Below are 19,934 nucleotides of genomic sequence, written 5' to 3'. Positions count from 1 at the left end.
GAAAAGGCAAGGGTTTATATTTAAGAGCTTTTAGGTCGCTGCAATATGAACGTTCTCCTGTCTATATCAGCTGTAAAATTATAATTCGTGGTACATTATATATGTGTCCATAAACAAATTAATCAATATTTAATCAGGAGCTTTAAAATTCAAAGGTAGATTTGTGTATGCCCTGGAAAGGTAAGGACGCTGGAAAGCGAACCCGTGATATTGGTGAGCGTTGGGTGGGGCTGTAGGGGGGCGGTGAGGCGCGCGGGGGCACCGCGCAGGGTGGCAAGTAACAAGTGAAGAGGCCCCGGGAGCAACAGTCTGCCGCTGCCCGGCCACGCGGCTACACACGCTCTGTGTACAACTACCCGCACAACTGGAATTACCCGCGTGAGTAATTGTATTGTAGGCTGTAGTTTCTGTGACCATGCCTCTGTTGCGCGCGAACGCATGCATAGTCTTGAAGCGCTTACACCCTACCTTGTTGTTCGAACTGACCGAATATCCCCACCAAAAGGACCTTGTACCCCCTTGACGAATGTCGGCCGAAGTACCTGTTGAACGCATGTCAGGAGAAAAGATATATCTTAATTATTTACACGGCCAGCCCCTACGGCTACGGTCCTACACAAGTGCCACACAACATGAATGTATTCATTATTTACATTAATGTCATTGTTTGCTGATGCGCGGTTATTATGCTCAAGCGTATATTCATTTTGTAAAGCTTTGCATAATTAATTAATTAATTGAATTGCAATGAAACAATTATTGAATGAAATGATCTGTAAAGTAAACTATTTCGGTTTAAAATTAGTGTTTTCTTTATCATAAATTGTCTGATTTTGACTGCTTACTATACAAGTAAACCAATCTGTACCATTTATTAAGAAGAAAGGAATTTAGAATATTTTATATGCGTGTATGCTAATTAAATTTAGCGGAACTATCTCAGCGATGGAATTACACATAATTTACTATTTATTTGTTAGATAAACATCTAATATTGAATCACTTACAAACAAAAATTAGTTATAATACTATAAATCACCTTTAAATAACAAAAGGAATCTTGTTGCAAGTAAACTACTCTCTTCAAGTGACAAAATAAGTATTTTGTCTGTATTGAACAATCGATTGTCAGTTATTTTGAGGGTCATATTATAAATATTCCAATAAAATTGTTTCTTCAATTACGGCAACCTCGTATAAATCTAGGCACTTATGAGAAGTTTTCTTTTCGAAACTAAATTTTATTGGAAATATAGCTATTTCGAAGCGTTTATAGTGGTTTGATTTAGAAAGGTCCGTCCGTCCTTGAGTATCCAATTCCGACTATGTCTGATTCATGATGGCAATTTGATGAGAATTTCTGATGCGTTTTCAAAATATGTTTTAGAGTTAGGCTTCGATATTTTTGGGGCGTCAACATTTATTCTGTATAGCAGTAGTTTTTCATGTTCAATAAGTGTTTTCAATCTATTTGGAATAAAATATTTCATTTACAATAAACTCTATCTACGCATATTTAATGTAAGGACATTTTTTAATGTAAACATTGAATCCAACTTAGATTTTTGTGATGAAGTGTTACTAATGGCATGGATCATGGATCATATTTAGACAAGAATAAAAGAGTGATCTGGTGATAAGTGGAGTGAATGAATGTATTGTTTAGTGGTGGTGATGTGTAATGTGGTTGATGATATAAACCACATCTATATATATAAAAATGAATTGCAGTTCGTTAGTCTCGCTAAAACTCGAGAACGGCTGGACCGATTTGGCTAATTTTAGTCTTGAATTATTTGTGGAAGTCCAGAGAAGGTTTAAAAGGTTGAATAATGAAAATACTCGGAATTAAAAAAAAACAACAATTTTGATTTCATTTAATCTGTCCCCCGTGCGTCGTTCAGAAATCAAATAAAATAATAGTTTAAAATAAATAACTAATTAGATTTTTATATCTTTCTAACTTTCTTAGGAGGTAAAAAATAAAATTCCTTAAAACACACTAAAAAAGATTCCTTTTGTTTATTTTAAGTTTATTTTATACAAAAATTTAGGTCTTTTATTGAGACAGTATGAAGTCTGCCAGGTCAGCTAGTTGATATAAATTTAATCGGACTATTGTACCATTGTGTTATTGTGTTTCGGTTTGAAGGGTGCCGTAGCCAACGAGGATGTAAAAACTATATCCATATATTATGCATTCAATATATGATAATTTATATTGATACAGTTAATTCTTTATAACTTTTTATTAAATAGCTTATATGTATCATTTAAAGAGGACTCATATATTGGATGCAGCACCTTACAAACTTATTAATTATGTAAATTACAGTCGTTGTAAATTACTCTATTTGATTGAAAAGAGTGACCGTTGAGTTTCTTATATGTTCTTCTCACGAGTACAACTTTTTACGAACATTTGGTAAACTCAGATGAAATATTTGTAGTGAATATTCAAAAGCGCTTAGTTTATGCCTAATTGAATAAAGTTTATTTAACTTTGACTTTGACAACGTAATAAGAGGCGGGACTGCCCAAGTAAAAATTGAAATTTAATTAAGTATGAAACGTGCAGTCATTTCACATAGGATTGAAATAGTAGTAATTAAAGTAGTGATACTTTAATTATTACTATTTCAATCCTATAATTATTCCTATTTAATCGTGAGATTAGCGACGAAGTATAATCCGGCTGAGTTTAAAAGCGAACAGTTGCTTTTAAAACGTGTAGATTCGGCTATCTCCGTTTTTTATAAGATTATAGCCGTCATCTGTCAATCTATCAATGACTGCACGTTTCATACAATCGAGTGAATCGCTTTTTTCTTAGAGAGTTTCGTTAGCCTGGCTAGTGAAATTATTGGGCTAATGAGACTTAACGAGCTGAATTGAAAAGACGTTTATTTTAAGATTCATTTACGTTAGGTAAGTGAACAGTAATATATATTATCTGTTGTATGTTTTCTAACAAGAAACATTAGGTAGTAATTCTAAAAGCCATTTGATCAGACGCTTATACTTCGTTACTTATTAAAGGCAAGGGGCGCTTAGCTGTCTTAGTAGAGAATGACGCGATACAAAACTTCAGGTTATAAAATGGTTTTTGGTTATAATGTAGAGCTAATAAGTACTAATAAAATAATACGTCTTTGTTACGAGCTTATATCGCGGGTATATTTCTAAAGCAGTCTGACCTGTAGGGTTCTTTGGATTACTTGCCTTGTATTTGATCATTGTGTCTCTATTTAAAAAAAAAGTCCCATTTCATAGATGATAGTTAAATAACTGACTGACTATATAGGTATACGCTTAGATTAAGGATTGGTATCCGCTGCGCTCCAATTAGGAACCGCAGGCGTAGTCGCAAAGTGCGGCAGCTAATACTAAGCCCAAGTGGGCGTACTCGAGCCAGTCTCGAACAATGTGTGACGTTGTCGTGCCACATGTTCTGTTAAACTTTGCTAATTGAAACTAAAATGCCGGGTTGCGTAGTAAAACTAAAAAAAAAATAATTCTACAAGAAATAAGAACGAAACTGGGATCATATACCATCAGTATTTTGTATTTTATTAATTTCAATGTAAAATAACACAAAGCGTATGTTACAAAATTTGAGAGATGCCATTGAGTGTCAAGATGCACGCACACAATCATCTAATAGTTGCCGCAATAAAGAAGCTATTGTTCTTAGGTGGTGCGGTATCTTGGTAGAGCGCAGCGGAGACCAATCCTTAATCTAAGGGTATACGGTCTTCTTCTTAGTCGGACACTCTTGTCAGAGTGATCGTGATGACGCTGAATAGTTAATCCTCTATTGCTGAATTATTTGCGTATTTTGTGCTGCGGCTATGTCATGAGGTACGTCAGTTACTATGGGATGTATGAGTATGTATGAGTGTTTGAATATCAAAGTAATATTCGGATGTATTGAACCTTCACATGGTTTGTGATTTATGTGCTACGGGAGTTTGTCGAAGTAGGTCAGTTAATATTACCAGTGGAAGGCTTCTTTGCACAGGATGCCGGCTAGATTATGGGTACCACAACGGCGCCTATTTCTGCCGTGATACTGCTTCACTGGTTAGTGGTTATTAAATTGAAGTAATGACCCTTAATAGTTTTAGTTAAAAACTACTAAAGGGTTGATTATTTGTTATCCAAGGTCTGGCATGTACCTTACCAGTGGGAGGCTCTATTGCACAGGAGGCACCTATTTCTGCCGTGAAGCAGTAATGTGTAACCATTACTGTGTTTCGGTCTGAAGGGCGCCGTAGCTAGTGAAATTACTGGGCAAATGAGACTTAACACCCATGACCATAACATGTCTCAAGGTGACGAGCGCAATTGTAGTGCCGCTCAGAATTTTTGAGTTTTTCAAGAATTCTGAGCGCCACTGCATCGTAATGGGCAGGGCGTATCAATTACCATCAGCTTAAAATCCTACTCGTCTTGTTCCTTACCATCATAAAAAAATATATATTAAAGAGACTGTATTTTTTTAAATCAAGACGAAAAGTGGGTTACTATAAGTATTAAGTTCGTCAGTCTGTCCTATTTTCCGATCAAGATCTAGGAGGTTTTTTACCTTTTTCATCAAAAATCACACTCATATTATAAAGGGGAAAGTTTGTATATTTATTTATTGCCTTGTGTTTAAATGTGTTACTTCTTTACGTTCTAAAGCGATTTGGATTTAATAATTTAAAGTAACCTTTAATGAGAGAAACTAATACGCATATATAATATTTTTATTTACATAAATAAATAAGTTAAACTGGTTATTTAAATGTAAAGTTCCTTGAATTAAATTACATTTGTCTTTTAGACTTAGACATCTTTTCCAGATAATCTTTTTGGGATATCTAGTGTATCAACATTTATTTGTATGACAGCTTTTGTAAAATTTTAAATGCGAAATATAAATATGCTTATTTGGTTTTTTGTAAATTTCTTGACATCTGACTCTCTCTTGCTACCAACTGGCGCCAATTCTCTTTCATTATCTCGTGTACGGGAAAGCTGAAAAATATTAGCTTTTACATATTTGCGATGTAAATAAGTATCAATTATCACTAGGTAACTAATATTATATAGCTAATAACTAATATACTTCCGTGATAACGTCTAAATAGCACTAGTATGTAAGTGATCACGTTCTTGTAAGCCGTTCATATTGCAAAAAATACAATATTTCTAATCACAAGGCTGTTAAAAAAAAATTAACAAAAAAAAAACAACTGACTTCAAAAAAAAAAAATAATTCCAAAACAATAGAAAGGTATAATATGCACTAAAAAGTATAACAAAATTTTAATTTTATACAATCGAATAATATACTTAATATATTAATAAATCTAATTCTAGTAACATGGAACATGGAAGCACCAGCTTTCAAATAAAAGATGAATTAACAAAATCGGTTCATCCAGGTGAAAGTTCTGAGATAAAAAACATACCGTCGAATTGTGAACCTCCACCTTTTTTGAAGTCGGTTAAAAAAAACGACTCTATTGTTTTCACTTCTTACTGTGTCCTATCTTATATAAAAAATAATAACCGTACCTGTAATAAGTCGCACCATCTTTTTTTGAGTTGTTAATGTATTATTTAAGCACTTTTTATAGCATACTTAGGCTTGTTGATTGACACACAGTTGACACACGACTAAGGGGAAAAGTGTGCTTACATTGTCTTTGAGCACACTTTTGCCGTTCCACTATCGGCCTGCGAATGATATGTCCATATGTATAGAACGTTATTGGCTACTGGTGTTTGTCGAGGTAGGTCAGTTATTATGAAAGAAACGCAATGCTGTTATCTGTTGGTATGTTAGTGTTTGATTGTCAAAGTTGTATTCAGATTTATTGAAACTTCCCATGGTTTGTGATTTATGTGCTACGGGAGTTTGTCGAGGTAGGTCAGTTATTATGAAAGAAACGCAATGCTGTTATCTGTTGGTATGTTAGTGTTTGATTGTCAGTTGTATTCAGATTTATTGAAACTTCCCATGGTTTGTGATTTATTTGCTACGGGAGTTTGTCGAGGTAGGTCAGTTATTATGAAAGAAACGCAATGCTGTTATCTGTTGGTATGTTAGTGTTTGATTGTCAAAGTTGATTCAGATTTATTGAAACTTCCCATGGTTTGTGATTTATGTGCTACGGGAGTTTGTCGAGGTAGGTCAGTTATTATGAAAGAAACGCAATGCTGTTATCTGTTGGTATGTTAGTGTTTGATTGTCAAAGTAGTATTCAGATTTATTGAAACTTCCCATGGTTTGTGATTTATGTGCTACGGGAGTTTGTCGAGGTAGGTCAGTTATTATGAAAGAAACGCAATGCTGTTATCTCTTGGTATGTTAGTGTTTGATTGTCAAAGTTGTATTCAGATTTATTGAAAATTCCCATGGTTTGTGATTTATGTGCTACGGGAGTTTGTCGAGGTAGGTCAGTTATTATGAAAAAAACGCAATGCTGTTATCTCTTGGTATGTTAGTGTTAGATTGTCAAAATTGTATTCAGATTTATTGAAACTTCCCATGGTTTGTGATTTATGTGCTACGGGAGTTTGTCGAGGTAGGTCAGTTATTATGAAAGAAACGCAATGCTGTTATCTGTTGGTATGTTAGTGTTTGATTGTCAAAGTTGTATTCAGATTTATTGAAACTTCCCATGGTTTGTGATTTATGTGCTACGGGAGTTTGTCGAGGTAGGTCAGTTATTATGAAAGAAACGCAATGCTGTTATCTCTTGGTATGTTAGTGTTTGATTGTCAAAGTTGTATTCAGATTTATTGAAACTTCCCATGGTTTGTGATTTATGTGCTACGGGAGTTTGTCGAGGTAGGTCAGTTATTATGAAAGAAACGCAATGCTGTTATCTCTTGGTATGTTAGTGTTTGATTGTCAAAGTTGTATTCAGATTTATTGAAACTTCCCATGGTTTGTGATTTATGTGCTACGGGAGTTTGTCGAGGTAGGTCAGTTATTATGAAAGAAACGCAATGCTGTTATCTCTTGGTATGTTAGTGTTTGATTGTCAAAGTTGTATTCAGATTTATTGAAACTTCCCATGGTTTGTGATTTATGTGCTACGGGAGTTTGTCGAGTTAGGTCAGTTATTATAAAAGAAACGCAATGCTGTTATCTGTTGGTATGTTAGTGTTTGATTGTCAAAGTTGTATTCAGATTTATTGAAACTTCCCATGGTTTTTGATTTATGTGCTACGGGAGTTTGTCGAGGTAGGTCAGTTATTATGAAAGAAACGCAATGATGTTATCTGTTGGTATGTTAGTGTTTGATTGTCAAAGTTGATTCAGATTTATTGAAACTTCCCATGGTTTGTGATTTATGTGCTACGGGAGTTTGTCGAGGTAGGTCAGTTATTATGAAAGAAACGCAATGCTGTTATCTGTTAGTATGTTAGTGTTTGATTGTCAAAGTAGTATTCAGATTTATTGAAACTTTCCATGGTGTGTGATTTATGTGCTACGGGAGTTTGTCGAGGTAGGTCAGTTATTATGAAAGAAACGCAATGCTGTTATCTCTTGGTATGTTAGTGTTTGATTGTCAAAGTTGTATTCAGATTTATTGAAACTTCCATGGTTTGTGATTTATGTGCTACGGGAGTTTGTCGAGGTAGGTCAGTAATTATCAGAGACGCAATGCTGTTGTCTGTTGGTATGTTAGTGTTTGCTTGTCAATGTAATATTCGGATTTATTGAACCTTCACGTGGTTTCTTATTTATGCGCCGCTGCAATATAACGGTTTAGGTCAGTGGTTATTAAATTGAAGTAATGACCCTTAATAGTTTTAGTCAAAAAGTACTAAAGAGTTGATTATTTGTTATTCAAGGTCTGGCATGTAACTTACCAGTGGGAGGCTCTATTGCACAGGTGGCATCTATTTCTGCCGTGAAGCAGTAATGTGTAAGCATTACTGTGTTTCGGTCTGAAGGGCGCCGTAGCTAGTGAAATTACTGGGCAAATGAGGCTTAACATCTTATGTCTCAAGGTGACGATAATCATAGCTCATAATTTTTGGGGTTTTTCAAGAATCATAAGCGGCACTGCATTGTAATGGGAAGGGCGCATCAATTACCATCAGCTGAACGTCCTGCTTGTTTCGGCCCTTATTTTCATAAACAAAAAAAAACCTCTGTCGTATAATATGTTTGACCATATACTGAGGTGATGCAACCAGTTTCATGGGGATCTCACCTGCCCACTGCACCTTAATGATGATATTCATTATTTATAATTAGGTATTTATTTAAAAAAATACTTTTGTTTTACCTTTTTATCATTAAATATAAAATAATAATTGAAGAGTAGATATTACTAAAGACGTATTATTCTATGAAAACCTCGTAATGGACCCAAATAACATAATATATTTTCTAAGGCCAGCAAAAATATGTTCTGAGCAAAAAATTTAATAAAGCGCGCTAAAAATTTAATTACAGAGCCGTTCTAGCAAAATATGAGCTGAAGGAATTTAATATAATACACATCATGACAACGCCTACGGTCAAAGTATTCGGTGACGTCACTATCTCATAATCATTTTATTATTTACGTAGTTACATTCATTGAATAACTTACAATAGTATTGCGAAATGAAAAAAATGTTCCAAAGACATTTTAACAACATTCCAAAGTTAGGCTGGGTCGTATCATAGTAGCTGTTATAGTTAAGGTTAAGTTAAATTTAACGGTGACAGTAGCGCTGGCTATAACATAGACTGCGGAATGTGTTGCATCATCGTATTCCTTGGCATAGTTATAGTAGATGTTAAAAAGTGAAATTTGAAGTCAATATTGAATATTTGTTTGAAAATTTTGACAGGTGGCTATTAAGCTATCTAACATTAACAAAAGCTTAATTTAAAGTCATCTAAAAATTGTCAAATATTGAAACACATTTTTTGCTTAACCGGTACGTATTGCTAAGGTTAGTTGATGCAAAACAGCCTTAGAGTTTTTTGATAGATTAGTGGTTATTGTTAGTGAAATTAAATTAAAAACTGAAAATATCATTGTAATCTATTAATTATTAGTTAGAAGTGATACGAACAGACTTATTGAGGGTAATAGCAATATCAATAATCAAATTTTTATGGTAAACAGCAATATTAACTATTTTGAACGGCCGCACCGCTGGTGACGTGTATTACATTGTTCTTAATTCATTAGTGACTTTGGTATCACACACCGGGCTTCGCACTACGACTTTTTCTAGAATATTCTGTTTATGCTATTTTACATTAAGAAAGTTATTAAGTTTAGAAAGTTAGTAATTTTTTATAAGGCCTATAATCACAATTGGTAAACATGTGAATATTAAAATTTTCGAGCCATTACATCAAATAATACTGTCGAAAAGTATATTCGTGAACAAATACACTTAGCACAATACACAAAGTCAATTTGGATTTGAAAGGATTTTATCAAAATATCCTGACGAGGTAAATAGTCCTTCAAATAAAAAGCCCGCTTAGGTATTATTTATAAAGCTTAAATTTATTTTAGTTTCTTTAGGACAACAAGAATCATACAGTGTTACTTATAACTAGATGGTGATAGTTAGGTATTTGTACAATCAACCCCGGTATCCACTATTTACCAATGATAACGGGGTCATGAATAATCTTATCACTTTAAGTATATTTATTTATAAACTAAGTACGGTTAAAACTTATAAACTAAGATAACGGGATGTATGACAAATTTCACGTGTTAAGTCAATACAGTCGTATTTAATGTTCCATATGTCGTGTAACAATATAATCTCTAACTGCATACGCTTCGTTTCTAAACTTAACATGTTGTTTTTTTTAAGTAACTGCTCGTAATTCATGTAAGTTTTTGTGTTTTGTAATATATATTGCTGAGATACTTTTTTTTTTGGTTTCATTTCAATATTTACTACATATTTAGTCTAGAAAGGGTACCACATGCTCACAGAATACTCTATCAAGTGATCTCTACAAATGTAAAACGGTTCAACACTTCTTAAAACTATGAATGTTACACATCACAAAGCCAAACATCGCGTATGCTTTATTAATTATGTTATTAATATGTGTGTCAAGAATAAGTTTACTGAAGAGTGTAATTCTTAAGTCCCGAACAGAACATACCCTGGCTAGACTAGTCCCACAAAGTAAATAAGTGAAGTTAATGTGTTTTATTTTCCGTTGAAATGATGTAAAGTTACATTTTTGAAGATTTAGGCTTAGTTTGATTTAGCACAATAGACAGAAAATCGGTCCAAATCATTCTGTAGGTATAAAGCATCCTCGATACAATTTATGGAGTGATATATTTTAAGGTCCTTAGCGTATAAGAGGAATTTACTTTGCTTCAAGCACAAGTCAATATAATTTATAAATAAAATGAAGAGGAGAGGGCCAAGAATTATACCATGTGGAACTCCAGATCTAATATCAACTTTTTCAAATTCAAAACCATTGTCAAGCCTTTAATACTCGGCTACATGGTCAACTTATTAACGAGCTTGTCTATTGTGGAGTTCTTTGTCCAATTCTAGAATGGTGTAGTGACTATCTGAAATCTCGGACATTCAAATTCAGTGAAAACGATGGTTTAGTAAGCCTATCACAGTGACAAGGGCACTGCTCAAGGTTCAGTTTTAGGGCCGCTGTACTTGTTACACATGCATACAGTACGCGGGCGAGACTGGTCTCGTTGTAATCGCAGACAAAGATCCAGTACAGATTTTTGACCTCATACAACTGGATATCAATAACCTAACTCGCTGGTGTCAATATGTAGGGCTTGCTTTGAATAAAAGTAAAATTAGCCTCTAAGTGATAAAATCTTCGTATATTAAAATATTACCAATCGTAACGTAAACATTTAACTAACATGCCTATATAAAAATTATCATCGGTACAAATTGACACTTATGGAAATCGTTTAAATACATATATATTATCTTGGGTTAGTAATAGATAATAAATTTAACTGGAGTAAACACGTGAACCATGTAGATGTGCGAACTTTTTTAATGTTTCGATTGCCATTTATAGTCTTTTTCATCAGTCCCACTTCATAAAATAATATATTTTTTTTAACAATTGCTTGTTTATTTATTGAAAAATCTGTAAATTTTCCATCTTTTCCTCAATCTGGAATGATACTCTTTCGAACAAAGCTGAATCAAATTCTATCAGCACGCTCGTAAATTTTCTTCTGATAATGAAGGCCCTCGGGAGTGAAGGAGAATTTTAATAAACTTATGGCGTACACAAGTATATCTACTCTATGAAGTTTAAATGAAATTCAAAGAGTTTTTAACAATTGTCTGATGCTGTTAAGTTTTATTAAAAGTATTCATTTGAAATAAAACTGAAAAGTATAACATTCGTTTGAGTGCAGGAAGGTAACTACGGAGGTGGCGCGTTGTTTAACATGAAATGTTGCTTTTAGCGAAATTGGATGCGTTTTTAAAATAGATTTGTCGTTCATAACAGATATAACAGTATATTATGTTACACTGGCTCTGTCTCATTTAAGAGATGATGAAACATTTACTTTCATGTGAAATGTGTGGTACCAAAAACATTTTTTTGTATGAAAATAAGGGATGAGTCGAGTCAGTTGATGGTGATTGATACGACCTACCCATTTCAATGCAGTGCCGTTTAGGGTTCTTGAAAAACCCAAAAATTCTAAACGGCACTATAATTGCGCTCGTCACCTTGACACATAAGATGTTAAGTCTCATTTGCCCAGTAATTTCACTAGCTACGGCACCCTTCAGACCGAAACACAGTAATGTTTACACATTACTGCTTCACGGAAGAAATAGGCGCCGTTGTGGTACCCATAATCTAGCCGGCTTCCTGTGCAAAGGAGCCTCCCACTGGTAAACTGGGCTTGGTATCACAATTATTAAGTACCAACTTGTAAATATTTTTGAATAAAATTATTATATAATTGGCATGGCGGCAATTTGGTCGAGACAGATTTCCTGATGGTTACCATGTGGGTAGGGAATCTTTGAAAGCATCTGCAACTGTGTCAAATACCGACTACGTTCCTCCGGTGTTACAAGAGACTATGTGATGCGGAGATCACTTAACATCTTGTAATACGCAAGCTCGCTCCCAATCCATTTAAAAGTGACGTAACAAATAGCTCTTACAAGCGATAAAGTGTATCAGTTAATATTGGAATTGCGAATCGAGAGCGATAATCTGTCGATTCAGCGACTGTTTATCATCGCAATCGAATTGCGATCGTTTATCATTTTCTATCGACTCTGCTACAAAGGTAGCGTGCCGCGTCGCTTTGTTTCATTTTTATATTTGCACATTCAACTTAATACTCGATATTGTGAACTAGGTCACGGCTATCGGATGTCCATCTCTCGTGTTCCATAATTTGTAAAAGTCAACCCTTTTCTGACAAAGGTGAGAAGTCAATATAAAAATACATTATTTAGATTCCGAACGTATATCAAAATAGCGACGTCGATAAACGGTTGAAAGAATTATCAATAATTTATTCATATAGTATTTCATTATTGCATTCTTTGTAACCATTGTACTGATGGTCGAGGGACATCTTAAGTGGCCTATTTTTACACGTTTACCGTATCTTCAAGGTTTGTAAATTTAATTTTAGAAAATAAAAAAAAACACAAAATGCACGGTCCGCACTGTACGGTGAATGCGTCATCAGTTCTATTTGAGGCTTTCGAAAAATCTTTCGGTTCCTTAGTGGCATGTGAGGACGCGTTGTTGTGATGAAGGCTGACTTTGCTACGCATTTTTTTTATTAAACTTTGGATAAGCACGAATTTAAATTCAAAACTGCAGAAGTTATATTTCGGTTTTCAAAAACTACTGTGGTGCAATGTCCTTGTTCCAACTAATACACCACTTGTTTTTCTTTCCTTCCTGATACATGAGCTTTCTTAAAATCTTCAACAAAAAAACTCTTGCCACCGATTCTTTCAAGTCCAAAGCATCCAGTTTTCGTCACCGGTGTCAAAATTATTTTTTACCGATTTACGGCAATGCTCTACATGCAGTCGTTTGTAGTCATCGGTTAAATCCTGCTGTTATCCATTGAGTGCAAAGTTTCCAACCCTTCAGGTGTAAATGCAAAAGGTTTTCCACTTGGCTCATTCCAAAATCTGATACAGTATGAAATTTCACGTACAGACACAGCTACGATTTTATTACACGTATAGATTAAACTTCTCAAAATGTAAATTTATGGCCATAAGTAGGGATGGATACTCACTTTGACATAACCAATTCTTATTAATGAAAGCGTACCAAAGTGCCCTTATAACCTTACCGTCGACACAGAGTGAATTGAATGAAATTAGCAATCATATGTTACCTTCGTGGGATAATTTTTTTTCTTGTGTTCGAAATGCTCAATGATAAAACAGTTACCTTTGACCAAAGTTTAATAATAATATTGTTTATTAGTATTTTAACATAATAATTTGTATCATTAAAAGTAAGTAAAACACTCAATACTTTTGATATAAAGACTTTAAGATAATATACATTTCGGAATCCTTATCTTCTTACTTCCATTTTAATTGAAAGCGTTCACGGGCTTATTATTTATTAATGTGGGTATTACTCCTTTGTTTCCTAAACCAGAATATTAATTTAATCCATTATGAAGAAAATCTTTGTAAGATATTCTATAGAATACAATACATTTTTTAAGTCTTTCGAAAATAAAACTATAGCAATACGATAGCATCTCTTGAATAATTTTCAAAATAACTACCTACTATCAAGCTGAATATTCACGAGTAATATTCCAGTCCTTGACACTAACCTATGCTAAACTTAGCGGCACTAGGCCGCTACTTCACCCCGGCATTCTCTGCGAATGTGGTAATTAACCCGGAGGAGTCTGGCCCGTTTGTGCTGATGTCATACAACTGCAGCCTGACTCTCCCACTTATAGAGAGCCCTAATTCGCCTCTTACACTCACCCACTTCCTCAACACACTTGGGCCTGGGACTCCCCTAATGTTTTTACGGGCCGGGGAAGCACAGGGCATAGCTCGAACTATTTAATCGCCTGCAACGCATAGCTGCACGAATTGTCACGGATCCAGTGCTCTGCAAATGGCTAGATCAGTTGGCGTTGCGTAGACGTTGCTTCATTGTTTATCTTGTACCACATTTATCACGCGGTTTGTTTCGAAGAGCTGTTTGACCTGATTCCTGTTGCTGAATTCCTCCTTCTCACGACTCGCCGTAAACTTGGATATCATCCCCACCATTTGGATGTCTAGCAACTTTCTTCCACGTACAACTAAATTATGGGATGAGTTTCTATGCGCGGGGTTGCCAAGGCAGAACGACATGGGTAACTACAAAAATGCAACAGTATATTAGGAAGATCCGAAAGTGTAAAGGCCTCACACGCTCATTATATCAGAGGAAACTATTACTTTGCTGGCCATAAATATCATTATTACAAATAATAAACATCTAATTTTTATTTTTTTGTTTAATTTAAATTAAAAATTATCACTATCATTTCGCGCCATTTCACCTTATTTTTTTCGGGGTTAACATTAATTCAAAAATTCTTTTCATTTCAATATTGAGAGTTTCCAAGACACTACAAAAGCGTTTCAATGACTTGATCGTATATCGTAATATCAATAGGTATAGCAACACACAGGAAAAAAAATATCGCGAGAAATAAAGATTCCCTTCAGGACTCTTTCGCGCTTTCAAAGAACAACTAAAACTAAATGCTTATAGTCAATTTTTTAAATCAATCCTTATAGTTAAACAGAGAGCCTCAATCAAAGTGCTTTCTTTCCAAATACGCGGGTGAAAAGCAAAGAAATAACTTTTCACAGATAAAATAATTTTCACATTAAATAACAACAATTAAAATTACAGATTGTACGCTCATAGCTACAATGAACTTGGTGGGAGGTGTCTTATCAAGGAGTCACAAAAGTTAATTTTATTGAAAAAGGAGTAAAGACTTCTACTATTTTATATATCGAAGCTCGGTGTTTCAAATAATAATAAAATAATAACTTATGGCCAGACAAGGCAGATAAGAAGAAATTATGGATAACCATTTTCAAAGAAAAATGGGTTTCCCTGTGAGTACGGATATCAGGCGATTTTCGCAGAATTCACGGAATTACTTTGTAAAGCTTATACCGGGCGATTTCATTAGGAAAAACGTTAATTAGACATATTCTATTATTAGACAGAACTTCGGAATATAAAATATTTTGATGAAAGGAGAGTTAATTAATTTTTAGCTTTCAGTTTTGTATTTGTAGCTATAACTGAATTCGTATTCTAATTTTTATTAAAGATGCGAATGGAAATTAGATGCAAAATTTATTATACGTAGTCGAATCTTGTAAGTATATCAGGTATATTAATCTGTATTTTTTTATGAAAATAAGGGACGAGACGAGAAGGACGTTCAGCTCATAGTAATTGATATGCCCTACCCATTCCAATGCAGTGCCGCTCAGGATTCGTGAAAAACCCAATAATTCTGAGCAGCACTACAAATTAAAGAAATAAAATAAAATAAAATTTTATTATATTAATTAAAATATGCGATGTGAAATATTATATAATAACATAGTTTCTAAGAAATACTAACACTTATGGGCCATCAGTCTGAAATAAACATATTTTTTTTTATAATTGCGCTTGTCACCTATTAAAGTATAATTAATCCTCATATAATAGAACAATCAAAGTTTAAGTTGTTAGTTGCACAGTAAGTATGTCAGCTAGAATATGGCTGTTATTACTGTAGTGTATTCGGATATTATTGCGTTTCGGTTTGTAGGGAGTACGTTAGGTAGTGTGATTACTGGGCTGCCGGCTGCGAAGACAGCATCTTATGTTTCAGAATTATTCAACGCATTATCAATGCCGCTCAGAAGTTAGAGTTACTTTTAACGTTTTATAAATTGACTCACTATAAATTCACTATATGCATCTTTATATTAATACGTTATACAAAACCTTTAATCAATTTTTAAGGTCTATGCGGGCATGTAGAGATTCGTCAATTAAAGTGCAAGTGACAAGAAAATTTAATTTAATAATTATTCAATGATTATAAACGTTATTCTTAATAACGTCAAAAAAGAGTCTGAGAGTCAAGAGATAAATGGCAGATGACAAAATACACTTCTAAACGATTACGGAGGTTATTTTATTGTTATTTAATTAAATTAATTTTAATAAATTATTGTTTAATTACGATTTACGTTGCGAACAATGAACGCATCTCTTGCTCGATCACCTATGGCGCCGTAGCTAGTGAAATTACTGGGCAAATGAGACTTAACATCTTATGTCTCAAGGTAACGAGCGCAATTGTTGTGCCGCTCAGAATTTTTGGGTTTGACAAGAATCCTGAGTGGCGCTGCATTGTAATGGGCAAGGCGTATCAATTTCCATCAGCTGAACTTCCTGCTCGTCTCGTCCCTTATTTTCATAAAAAAATAATAAAATATATGAATAATTAAATAATATCGTATTATTTTTTCCAACGCTTCGTTGATTTTGTTCATAAAATTGTTACAAATGATAATCCCGTTAGTCGAAGAAAATAATAACTATGAAAAGCACAACAATTTGTGTGTTTGTATTTATATTTTAAATAAACTAGCTGACCCGGCAAACGTTGTTTCGCCATATAAATAATTTTTAGAGTTAAACTGTTTCTTGGACATTACATCATTAATTTATTTTTCTAAAATAAAAGAATTTTTCTCAAATAAACGTAGCCTAAGTTACTCCTTATTACACCAGCTACCTACCAATAAAAGTCCCGTCAAAATCGTTCCAGCCATTTCAGAGATTAGCCGGAAAACACAGACAAACAGACAGACAAAAATTGTTAAAAAATGTTATTTAGGTGTATGTACCGTTTATATATTCATATACATGTAGTAAAAAACGGTTATTTCAATATTACAAACAGACAATCCAATTTTATTTATATGTATAGATGTAATATTTCAGTAATATCAGTTGATATTTGCGAACGCGAGTCACGCTTATTTGGCTTTCAGTCACGCCCCATCGGCTCTACATATTTGATGGAGCGGTGCGTAACGCCCCAACAATGAGTAGATACGCAGGCTACCATCAAGTATTTACCTTGTGAATGAAGTGACAAGTGACAAATATTAATAAACACATCGAGTATTATGTACTCTGTCATCATAAAAGGGAACTCACCGTGCATATTGGCTAAGATATTAGATTTGAATTAATTGTAATAATAATAATTTTGACCCGATAACGTCTGTCGGGTCAGCTAGTATAGTTATATTTTACGTGGCCCAGTTGCTACAAATTTTGTTACAAAATGTATGTAGATAACCAACACAGCGTAATTTCTTTTCCTTCCTGACAACAATCCCGATAGGCAGACATATGCCCGTTTCCACTGTGCCGTATATTAAGGATTCTTAAAGTTTTATCAGGCGGCACAATTCCTGAAGTTAAACCAGCCATTAGATGCTACGCCAGTAAAACTTGATTCATTATTAGACCCCAACCGTTATATACCTGTTAACGGTATAGTTTTGTGACGTAGATGTTTTCTGGGTAAAGGACGATTGTTTTATACGCTTTATATAATAAGCTTCATCTATATCTATGTGCATGTGAAGAATGATTTGTGAACGTCATGACTCCTTCACGGCAGAAATAGGCGCCATTGTGGTACCCACAATCTAGCCGGCATCTTGTGCAAAGGATCCTCACTGGTATTAAATTGAAATTTTGCAGACTTTATCAAGGACCAATGGGAATACAATATCCTCATAACATTGGCCTTATATCCTAATCAGGGTTAGAACAATGATAATAATATAATATGTATAGCTAACCAAAAGGATGTTTTTATTTATTTGTTCTTTGTTCCCGGTTATTGTAAAATAATGTCACAATAGAATGGCGAGAAATTATCGATGTTTCTATCATAATAAACGTGTTAAAAATATATAAATTTAAGTTGTTACAAAATATAGACCAATTTAGTAATAGAATATATTAAAAATAGGATTAAAACGCGATTCCTTAAATTTTTTTAATAACACAAAAGAGACAAGAATTCAATAAAAATTCTCTTTGATAAGAGATGTCTTCTTTATTTCTTGTATTACACGATTTATTTATAAACATTGACAGATTAGTCTTCATCACTACTTCACTTAATAATTATAAGAGAAACAAATATCAAACTAATTTAAATTAGTAGCTACCTGCTAATAAGTTTATATAAGAGACAGAACTTCTGTCGCTGTTCGGTTCGACTTGTGAGTTGTGGTTTATAGTTAGCTTTGGAAGCCATATTGTCGCTATATTTACATTCATTACGAACTTAAATCGTAATTAGAGACATTTTATAACTTGGCTAATTAAAATTTATGCTTTGGTTGCTAAGTTTGTATGCCGATAATTTCATATTTCTGAATGCTTACAGGTTTAATTAGTTCTCAATAAGCTAAAATACGATCCTTTCCCGCCACGTACCAATGTGTTTTTGGTTTTCGAATTTATATGTACGCTTTTCAACGCTCTTTTGATCCCTCTGGTGTTTACAAGAGAGTAAAGAACAAGAGAGTATTTACGCTCATTTAAAAAAAAACAAGGATCCCAATATCAAAATATATACTTTTATCGCATCATATATTTAAAGTAGATAAATTTTTTGTCTTATACACTACATCATTTTGACAAATATTTGATTAGTTATGACGATGACGGTAAGCAACCGAGTGCGCGATATTATGGTGTGGTCCGGTGGCAGGCGAATGGGACGGGCGCGCACGGGGGAGTTATTAATTTTAAACGCCTGCAGGTCCCATTGAATGTTGCCTTTTCAAGGACTATCAACAAATCGTAGAGTTCAACTTTAAAGCAGGCAATACATTTGGCTACGCCAATGTTTTTCCACGGTCAGAGGTTTGCTCACGCGTTTCTAAAAAATAAATACTTTTTTTCATCAACATAGAAAGCCACATAATTTTGTGAGAGTCATATGCCAAATATTAACCCAAAAAATTTTCGTGGTAGTAGGATTAGTCGGAGAAAAAACAGTTGAACACTAAAAATAATTTATATGGAAAAACAACGTTTGCCGGTCAGTACATTATTCTACATAACGGTGGAATATAATCAGATTGCGAAAAATATTGAAAAATAAAAAGAGGTTGGTAAAAATTGTTTCGACCTTGCCATAAATATTGAAACAAATAAAAATAAAATTTTCTATTGCAAATAACATTTATTAATTTTACAGTGTGTTAGTTTAATACATAAATATAAAATGATTTAAAATATAAAAAGCTTATTCGAATTGGTCTCCATTGCCTGCAATACAGTCCTTTGAACGTTGAGCCCGGTTATCAATAGAAGCACGCACTATTTCCATGGGAAAATTCTTTACTGCCAATCGTACGAATTGTTTTAGGGACTTTAAATCTAAATTATCATGGCGTTTAGAGTACGCTATACTCTCTAAAACTGACCATAAATCATAATTCAGCGGATTAAGACCGGGACTAGACGACGGCCAGTCTTTAGGAATGAAGAATTTCGAAACGTTCGTTTCCAACTAAGACTCGTAGACCGAGCTTTATGACTAGGCGCCAAATCTTGATGGAAGGACCATTGTTGGTTATTGAACATGGTGTTTTCTTTGATTAACTACTTTCTCAAGAATGGTATCTGGATTCACTTGCGCCGATATTTTGATACCTTTTTCACAAAAGTATGGATCAGTCACTCCTTCATAGCTAATATCCCACCTAACCATTTTATGAAGTCGGATAGTGGCCACGTTGCACTCTGTCAACTAATTGGGAAGCTTCCTGGGAGCTTTGAGCATTAATACGATCATTTTGTT

General features: G+C 34.0%; 1 protein-coding gene across 1 annotated transcript in view; it reads left to right on the top strand.

The window, feature by feature from the left end:
• Positions 1-313: 313 nt before the first annotated feature.
• The window catches only part of LOC126970134 (uncharacterized), a 234,544-nt gene continuing 214,923 nt past the window's right edge, over positions 314-19,934 (top strand). The window contains exon 1 of the mRNA XM_050815872.1: positions 314-378. The gene's annotated coding sequence lies outside the window, so the exon portion shown is untranslated. The remainder of the gene's footprint in view (positions 379-19,934) is intronic.

Source organism: Leptidea sinapis, chromosome 20, assembly GCF_905404315.1.
Source record: "Leptidea sinapis chromosome 20, ilLepSina1.1, whole genome shotgun sequence".
Classification (NCBI taxonomy): Eukaryota; Metazoa; Arthropoda; class Insecta; order Lepidoptera; family Pieridae; genus Leptidea; species Leptidea sinapis.
Note: the sequence above shows the minus strand (reverse complement) of the source record. Positions and strands in the feature narration are given on the sequence as shown.